This window comes from Macadamia integrifolia, chromosome 14 (genome assembly GCF_013358625.1).
Source record: "Macadamia integrifolia cultivar HAES 741 chromosome 14, SCU_Mint_v3, whole genome shotgun sequence".
NCBI lineage: Eukaryota > Viridiplantae > Streptophyta > Magnoliopsida > Proteales > Proteaceae > Macadamia > Macadamia integrifolia.
Genome location: NC_056570.1, coordinates 3,257,620 through 3,268,537, shown reverse-complemented (window position 1 = coordinate 3,268,537; position 10,918 = coordinate 3,257,620).

Here is a 10,918-nt window from a genome sequence, read left to right as displayed (position 1 = left end):
TGTTACCCTAAAGCTTTAATGGGAGAGACCTAACCTTTATAGTCTTTCTATTAACTTCCAAGATCTTCCTTCCTTCCTTCTCATACCATACCATGGCCATTGATATGTTTTAATCTGAAAAGATTTGAGAGGTACATGAACCAAATTGGCAGCTTTGTTCGAATAGATCAGATTCAATGTATGAGCAGGAAAATAATGGTAGTGCTTCAGTTGCTTTCTCAGAGCAACAACTACCATATAGTGTATCCAAACTAACTTAAATCAATATGTGCTAATCAACTTGGACATCAGCTAGTCTTTATTCCCTCCTTCCAACCCTTTCAAAAACAAGGTTAAATGTATGTTCCCATTTTATAAATAATTTTAAAAACAAAGATTATTTGAGCCGCCAGGGTACTGGCTTAGCTACCCACTCTCATACATAAATTTTTATTCATTTCCTAAAAGAAAAAAAAAAATTGAATTAAAAGTTTTCAAGATTAGACGGAGGCTCAAGTACATTTTTCCCATAATTGAAGGAGAAAAGATTCTCTCTCTCTCTCTCTCTCTCTCTAGCCACATTCCGTGGCACTTCATTGATGCTTTCTTCTGCTTGCTCAAAGAACCATGTTCACTTCCTGTGAAGGTGTAAAAAAAAAAAGTTGATCGACTTGAGCAAATGAGAGATTTAAAAAAATGGCGGAAGATTGTTTCAAGACCAATCAACAGGGGTGTCGATTCCAAACCCACATCAGCAGGCCTTATCGAACCCAACATGTTTATGGCCTGATTTGGACCAGCACAATTAATAAACATTTCATGTTTTACAATGCAAGGGGAAAGCCCGACGGACGATTGAACCCCCGACCTTTTTACAAGCACAACCTAGTCCAACTTTTTTTTTATTCCGAATATTATCTGAGACGTCCCTAAAATTTTATTAAGCATAAGGCAAACAATTAAGAATTACACGTGGGATATAACCCACCTAACCACAACCCTGAAGGAGAAAGACACTCCCTTACACTCACTAAAAAACCAATACCTGAAACCCATACAAAAATAAATAAGGAATTATAATATGAACATTGGCATACCACCTTTGTCTTCTTGAGCAATCATACACCTTGGGAGATTCTGGTTAGCATGGAACAACCCACTGGTATAAGCTTCACATGCCAAATTGCTAACCAATTAGCAGCTTGATTGTTTTCAAGAGATTTATGCATTGAAGGAATCAGAAAGAGAGAGGACTTCCTGAAATCAATACCAGCAACTCCACAAATTGTAAATTCTCTTAGATACACAGTGAACAATATAAGACGAGCCTGAGTTAATATAAAAACCATAAAGACCCAAATCTGCACACAAACTCCCTCTTTCAATTATACTTGAAATTCCCATTTTAACCCCACTACCTAAAAACTCCCTCTTCATTTCGTTTCCCAGTTTCCTTTGGCTGGCCTCCACTGTTGTGGTGAGGGGCTGCTCTTCTACATCTTCTCCAAGGGCTTTTCTCATCATCACCATATGTTGCTATAATGTCTAATATGCAAGTATTTTGGTGAGACTGTCATTGTAGTTCTTTAGAGTAGGAATGTTCTCTTAACTAGTTAACCATTTTATCACCCATCCCCCAAATATCTAACTAGGTCACTAGCAAGACAGAAAATTAAAAGTGCTTTTTCCACACATTACGTCATAGAATCAAACAACATTAGCAAGCAACTGCTCACCACCTTAAATATTAAAGTTGTTGTATACACATCTTGCCGGTCATTTCCACAAGTTTAATCTGAACTGCAACATTAATTTTTTACCCGCATTCTATGTTGGATTTGATACAATTATGTTTTGATGTTCTTTTCATTACTGAAGTTTAAGCGACATAATTTTTGCAACAATCCTAAACAACCTCTGCAAGAGTGAGAGAGAGAACCAAGCAGTTCCAGAATGCCAACATCAAGTTCCCTTTGGTGTTTAGGGAAGACCCATTTAGAGATGTGTTAAAACTTGTTTATAGTTAAATAGGTCCATAGTCCGGCTAAGACCCGTTTATAGCAGCCTAATTATAACCCAAGATCCACCGATTCGATTGCAAACCGTATCATGTCCACCAAAGCTAAGTCCCGTCGGATGGCACCCCTAGTTACTTTAGGATCCATCAAGAATTTTTGTAAATCAAAAGAGATACCAAGCTTCCAAAATGCCCCGATTGTGATCTTTGGCTATCTTCATTCCTTAGAGAAGTCTACAAATATTGCTTCAGTACTTTTCCCCTATCATCAAGAATTAACATCAATTTTCCTTATAAAAAATACCAACAATCCATCCAGAGATTTTTTTACTTTAAAGTTGTTAGTCAAATGAGGACGGCAAACTCCAGATTAGAGAGATGGGTGGAAGCACCTGATAGTCTTAGAACAATCCTCAGGCTAGGCTCAAAGACAAGGATACAATATCATTAGTACAAGGGGAAGAGACTAAAGCTGCGATCCACTATTAATATTTTTCATAACTAAATTAGGTTTGGGATTAAATTTAAGCACAGAGGGGGCTAATTAGATATAGAAGCATTGAATAATGGATTTGTAGGGGTATCATGTCTTGTATTCTGTTGCATGGATTTGTGAGCTGATTTCAAAAAAATAATATATATATATATATATATAGAGAGAGAGAGAGAGAGAGAGAGAGAATATGGGGGTGCTAGAAGGTATCATAGAGGAGTGGTGGGGGTCATTTCAAAAAGGGGAAGAGAGAGAGAGAGAGAGGGTGCTAACTGACAATATATCGGCAACATACACAACCTTTTATATATATATATATATATATATATTGTTGTGATTTGTGCCGAGGCGTTTACTGTAATCTAAGAAAAGCGTGAGGATGAACAAATCTAACCCTATTCTCCCTTGATAGTAAAACATATCTCATCTTACCGTAGATGTAAGCAATCTACCAAACCATGTAAATCATCGGATTGTGTGATTGTTACTTTGTGATTTCCATTCTTTTATTCATAGTTTTAGGTCTTTGTTTCTACCATTGCCCACATTTAAGAAGGTATTCTGTAGGACCTAATAATTTCTCCATGACAGGTAAAATGGGACCCAAATTTATTTGCGATTAGGTCTAATATCTCTTTCTCGCATGTTAATATATGGAATATGAAGTTGGTCTAAGATCTCTTGCTAGGGCTGTGCTTTTTTTTTTTTTTTCCCCTAAATTTTTACTTTCATTTCTCTTATTTTATTTTTGCGCAGATTCATGTGATTTGACTCTATTAAATTGAATGAATTTATTGTTTTGTGGTTGTTGTATGACTTATGAAATCATGAAATGGATTTTATTTATTTTTTATTATTCATACGAAAATAGACAGTTGAAACTAGCAAGAAAATTAATTTGACCCTTAAATTTAACATGTGATCAATCCATGACACAATTAGGTAGGTCATATACTTAACCAGTTAAGTTGACTTGACTTGATTTTCTCTTTCTCTCGAAATTCATTCATTGGCAAACCAAACAAAATAATGATTCTGGATCCGTGTGCCTTGATTCAGGGGGAATAGTGTCTTCAATGCACAATGGGCCGGACATCATAAATTTATGTCTCAAATGAATCTTACCAATCTATATTGATCAGTCAATAGTGAGATTCCTATTCTGTTCACACCAACGCCAAAAAGTCAATACTAGTGAGAAAATAAGAGAAACACATGCTGCAATAGATTAATAAAAGATGGGGATTGTATGAGAATTCCTTTAGATGCAAACACCTTTTTCTCTTAAAACTAAATTTATTGTGAAGTTTAGATATTCGATTGGTTAGCCATGAATTTATGATTTCTTAACATTTTTATTTTGTTAATGTCCTAAAAAAAATAATTCCAGCCTGATCCATAATCTGTTTAATACATATCTAAAAAAACTACTCACCATCTAATTCGACATTACAAGTTTTCTTTGATGAGAGTGAGACTGTCTAAATGACACCTCTATGGATGTATTTGGAACTTGACATTTTCATTTAATTGTCCTTTGTATTATTTTACAAAGTTTTTTGAATTAGGGGTATAAATGGGTTCATTCTATCATCGTCAAAAGTTGATATTGTCATCTTGCATACTTTTTTAGTACACATGTGAAATGAAAATATTTATCCTCGTTTAAAAAAAAATATATATATTTTATACAATAGGGACAAAAAATAAAATTTAAAAATATTTGATACCTTAAAGTGTGTCAGTCAAAAAATCCATTATTTATGTTGTTCATTGATAATTTAAGAAATTTGATTGTCTTATTTTAAAACATATACAAAGGGATAAGATAATCCTAGCTGACAAATTGGCCAGTAAAGCCAATTCTGAAAAGCTGGCAAAGAGACTATGATGGAGACCTGAAATTGATAGTGTCAATCGGTTTGGTTTCGGTTATTTCAACTTGATTTTGATATGGCTTGAGATAAAAGTGTAGAAATCAAAACCGTGTCGATCCAAGAATAGAGAAACATTTTAGAAACCAAAACCGAAACAACTTGCTTTGGTTCAGTTTTGGTTTTTATTTAGTTTCGTATTTGGTTCCTTATTCTATTTTAATTCAATTATATATCAAGATTAGGTCCTATTTTAGTATTTGGGCAAACTTTTTACATCTTCACTAACAGAAAAAACACTTATTTGTTATAGTCATAATCCACCAAACTTTTTTTTCAAGCATCAAAAAGAAATAGAATTTATCATCCACATTGATTGAAATTGTAAAAAACAATTAAAAAAAATTCTTGATTTTTTATTTGATTCAAATATAGATAATTCAGTTTGGTTTAATGGTTTTAGTCACAGAACCAAAGCTGAACTAAACTGAGAAAAGATTATTCCTTTGAAACCAAAACCAAACCGATTTACTTTAGTTCGATTTGATTAGATTTTAAATGGCCAGTTTCTGTTTCGGTTCTAAATTGATACCCTTATTGTAATCCCCATTTATAGGGATGTCAATTTCAAGCCTGACCTGACAGGCATGACCGAGCCCAACATGTTTATGACCCCAATTGAACCAACTCGATTAATAAATAAACAAGTTGTACACGGTGCAAGCGGTAAGCCCGACGAGTGCTCGACTGGCCCGACATGTGTGTGTGTGTGTGTGTGTGTGTGTGTTTGTAGAATAGAGTATATATTGATATTTTTATCAATTATTGAATGCAACTAAGTATAAAGTCTTTTCTAAAATTTTAATTATTTATTAAAATATAATTAAGTTTCTTAAATCTAAGACAATTGAAAATCATTTAAGGCTTTATTGGTGCATTTGCCCATTTAAGGCCTGGTTACAGCTTGATCAGCCCAATTGAAAGAAGTCCAGTTAAACTCAGAACCCAACCGAACTTGACAAAGACCGACTCATTCCTTAAATAGGCAAGTCAAGGTGCAAAAGTACAAGCCCGGCTAGGCCAGATGGATTGACACCCCTACTTATTTGTCTTGTTTTATTGTAATAATATCGTTGGTTCATAAGAAAATAAATTTATGAAACATTTTTTTAAATACATAGTTTTCTTTATTGTTTACTTTTGTCTTCATCTAGAATAAATTAGTTTAATTTAACATAATCATATTCTTATTTTGTCACACCCCACCCCCAAAAAAAAATTCATAATCTTAGAATTTATTTAATCAAAGCACATGCATAAGTATCCATTTCCAAATCTGATTATATGTCTCCCTCCAAGAAACCACAGGGAGCAGTGATTCAAATTTTTAATTCAATCAAGTATCCTCTAATATATATCCATGCATCGAGCTACAGACTTGCTATTAGGTTTGCGGGGCTGGTATTTGGGCTTTTACGAAAAGCCGAATCCAATCCAAAAATATACGTTATAAGCCTACCTACTAGTATCCAAAATAAATAACAATAAGTCCACTTTAATGTGGACTGGCCCAACTAACTCGCTATGACATGTTTCAAATGTTTCAAGTGAATGAAATCAGGGACAGTATTGGTCACTTTCGATTTCAATTCTAATTCAATTGAAATTGGCTCAGAATTGGTTGCAATGCCAAAATTGAAAGGGAAAAAGATTCGCACACTGTCTATGTGTAAATTCCTTAACACGCCAAGACAAATTAATGGCCCCTTTTGAAGATTCTTCTAATCGTCAGAATTAGTAGTCTGGCATAGGAGGAAACCCACTCCCAAATTGAAATAAAGAAGTAAAGATTTTCTAAAAGATGGAAAAATGAAGTTTGGGGATTTTGCTACCACATGGAAGTTACGTTGATTTTTCTTTTTCTTTTCTTTTTTTTCTTTTTCCTTTTCTTTTTTTTTCCCCGATGTTGTAATGACTCAAATATGGAAAAAATGAAGATCAAATAAAAAAGCAAACTAGGAGATTCAAAAGAGGGTTGCAGAAATTGGATGGAATTGGAATTCAGCTTGACTAAGCATGTAACCGACCAGCCAATGAGCATAAACTAGAGAAGCTCAATCATTGCTAAAGATGTACTCATCCAAGTGCAATGATGGCTATCGGTGAAGGAATTCTTTCTTCACCATGATGGCTTAAGAAAAACTTGATCCATGGAAAATTATTAAGGACAATTTTCTGAATTATTAAGGACTTGGTCAATATCATAGTTAGCAATCGGTGATAAGACAAAAATATGAAACAAGAATTATTCATCTTTAATAGAAATTCAACTAGATAAGAAATGTAAAAAAAAAAAGTTAAAGAAGAACATTAAAATATATTTAGTAGTTAATTCAAAATTTTGAAATAACATTATTATAGACACTTGAAAAATGCAATACAAATTGGGAGTTACCGAACCAGATGCATTGAACAATACGGATGCAAACAGGGAGATCTAACGGTCAATAAACTTGGTGCGTAGGGGGATGTGAGATTCCATCCCACTATGTCAGCTCTAAGAACCTTTTCCCAACAATATAAATATACCAAGTTACTCAAGAAAAATAAAGTTATCATCCATAAATAGAGTGTTCAATTAGAATTTTCAAGCGAATATTACAATAATTTTTAAAGAATAAAAACGAAACCCATAATCTCCTAACCAATCACTTTACTTGGATTTTTTTTTTCGTAATATTCAGCTCAGCTAAAAGAAAATTTCTCATTAGGAAGAACATATGAAATGGGCCGTTGTTAACCACCCAACTCCTGGTTTTTGGACCCCCCCCCCACAGTTTTCCGCCTTCTCTGGGCTCTTTCATATTTTCTTTAAGCCCATAATTTCCATTGGGTCCTTTTCTATAAAATTTCAATCCCATTCAGAATATGATAGTGGACTCATTCCCCCCACCCCCCCCCCCCCCCCTCTTGGATGCATAGATTGAGTTCACCGTATCGGTTTCCACTGATATTGTAAGGACCGTATCAGTATTTATTCTAGATCAAAACAACATTTTTCGTTCAAAAAATATCACTTTTGTACCATATCGGCCAATCCATATTGATTAGGTATCGATATCGATTCCTAAGTACCATGGTTGGGTCCTTGGATGTGACTTTAGGGGTGGACAAGGACTTCCAAAGAATAGGAGAGAGGAAGTGAAGAAAATTTTTCTCCTTCTCCTAATGATCGAAGGAGGTCAGCTTCGCTCTTCCATTGCTATACACCCAAGCTCAGCAATCATTGGTGAGGCTCTTGCACTCTGACTTGGGTTGAAGTCTTTACCATTATATCAGAGATATAAAGCTCATCCAGGGAAGTTTTGGTTTCTGCAATTTCTCTTTCGATAATGGAGCAGAGAATGTAATTGAACACAACATTACAAAAAGTAGAGCTTTGAATTATCTAACTTAAGGGAATATGGGAATCCTCTTTTCCTCCATGTCTTCTATAGGTATTATATCATTTTCTTCCATGGAGGATATGAGAGTCCTCTTTTCTTGGAATCATGATACTTTAAAAAGGATCGAGTTTCGTTCATCCATGGTGAAGAGAGAATCGGTTAAATTACAGCACCATTTGAATAGATCTAGAAAAAATATCTTTTTACTTTCGTTAATAAGAAATCAAAAGTTAATGATGAGACTCATTGTTCGAAAAGTCCATTCATAGGAAGATATTCTCCCTTAACCCGCCGGATGATGAATAAAATTTATCATTTTATATAACCAAAAAAACAGAAAAATAAAAAACACTGACTCTTGTCAAACTTTCATGGCTTTCTCTATCACATAAACAAAAACAACTTTTCAAATTATGGTCACCTATTTAATTTATTTTATTTATGAAAGCGTATTTATCCTACAAAACCCAACAGTGCATATTACAAAGTAGCACAGGTCTAAGTGTTTGGAGCCCTCAGACATGCAGATATGTAGCCCAAGGTGCTCCCAATCTTTAAATCTGTGCTACACATGGTATTGCCCGATAGAAGATCCCGATCCCAGTTTCACCAGTTAAAAATCAAAGATTTTGTATTGTAACCTGAGCTATGCACACCTGATGCTAGTCTAATTCATTTCTTCTATTAGATAAAAACCCAAATGTCTGCCATTAGACAGATTGGATGGGCTTCAAATTTTTTAGGTGGATAGTCCGAGAAGAGATGCTAGTAGAGTGTGTTAAGTGAAAAAAAAAAAGTTTGAAAATCTTTAGCATATGGCATTAGTAGCCATACGGTCTCTAGTCTGATACCAATTGGCACAGATATGGATCAGCTATATTGACCAGATCTTACCATTTAACCACAAAAATACAGACATCACCGATTATTATTATTTTATCTTCTAATGATACTAATACCACCTTGACGTATCCATTGATACCGATATATATCAAACAATATGATACTGATACTTGAATCCATGACTACAAAAGAAAGCATGGATATACATGATAGGATAGGGTTTTAATGCACGACATCAGCATCAGTATTGATCATTGCTAATATCGATATCGATATCAATACAAATCGGCATATCAACCCGATCAAACAGTTTAGCCCCTTAAAATACTGACACAGGGTTTTTTGGACCATTATGCCCTCCCTAGTTCTAACACCATTATTATGGCATCAATCAAGTATCTATATTGACCACGGCCGATCTGACCAAGATACCTAAAATCATGTACAAGAATGATTGAATATTTTGGAATAGATTTGAGTCTATAATTTGACATTTGATTAATCCATAAGTTATACACCTAATCCCACGGTTAGTTGGCTAAAATCAATTATAGAAGTGGGTTTACAATTATGGACGGTCCTGATAAGCTTACAAGATCATTATTGATTCTCATACGAATCATCACCACCACATCCTCTATGCTGCAGTATATACATAATTCTACTCCACAACACAATGACACATCTTCAACCAAAAAATAAAAAAATAAACACAATGACACATCACACCAAATCGAATCAAATCGATTGGTGATCCAATTGGTCTTCGATTTTTATTTATTCAATGATGTTTAAATATGTGGCTTCTGACACCTGATTTGGTGGATGTCTTCTTTTCAAAGATTCATATGGTCATCAAATGAAAAAGGGTTCTCTTCCTTTTCGTTTTTGGTTGAGTCGCTGAATGTTATCTTAGCATGCATAGTGATGATCAATACCCAAAATAAATAAAAAAAAACCATAGTGATGGAACGAAAACTCAATACAGAGAGTAATGATAACGATAGATTTATAAATGAATATTCATCTTCATAATGGATGAAGGAAAACTTGCACTTTAAAAAAATGGTTTCAATTAAATTTTAATAATTGACAAATGGAGTTTTTGCAGCTGAATTATTTGTAATTTTATGTAAATTATTTTTATTGAAATTTCAATAAGATAATTGAAAATGATTGAATAGACATATGTGAAACCTTTTTCTTAGAAGGAATGCAAAAAGAAAAAAAAAAAGACAAAGACAAAGGAGATGCTATCTATATGATCAGAAGGGGTTGTCTAGTCTTTCTCATCAAAGAATAATAAAAAAATATATCTTCTCCGTCATTGCGGTCATCATCCTCTTTTTTTCATTCTCTACTTTTCTGAAATTAAAGATTTCATGGTCATCCCTTGGCCTATGTTTGGTAGCCAAGAGAAAGAGAAGAAAAGAAAAGAAAAAAAAAATTCAAAATTTTTTTGAATTTTAGGAGAGAGATAGACACATAGGAAATCATTGTGTAATTATTATTTTTTATTTTATTATCTTTTCATATTTATATCATGTTTTCTTGTGTTTTTTGTAAAAAAAAAAAAAATTTGGGAGAACAAAAGAAAACTTCACCATTCCTAAGAAGAATTTTGAATTTCAAAAGGTGAATCTTCTCTTGGGTGAAGACATACCAAGTGCAAAGAAAAATTCTTTCACTTAAGATAAAAGTAAAAAAAAAAATGTATTTTTTTCCTTTCTTTTCTTTTCTTTTCTTAGCTACCAAACACAGCCTTAGTGTTTAGGTTGATCTCTGAATTTGTTTTATTCTTAAATTTCCAATTGAAAGATGGTTTGAAATTTTATATAAAGTTAGGATTATTTTGCTTGGATGTGTCAGCGAATGACTAAAGATTTTAGTTGGACTGCAAAGAAAACATTTTAAATTGATAAAATTACATAAAAGGAGAAACATAAATTCATGATTTGGTAGGATATTCAGCCTTATTGATCGGAAAAAATATTGATGATGAGTATTATATTGTCTACTATTTTCTTCAGTCATAATCTGTAATCCAACGGTAAATAAAAATATTACTAATTCTTATTATTATAATAAAAAAAATTAATAAAATAAGACAATAAGTGTCAAGAGTTTGAGATGACCACTTAACTTAAGGTCGCTTGTGGAGTCGCTAAGGTGTCCGAGCCAACTTACGCGCATCTTGACTAATTTTTGACCTAATCCACACAATCTCCAGTTCGCCCTAACCATCTGGGCAATCTACTGATAGGTA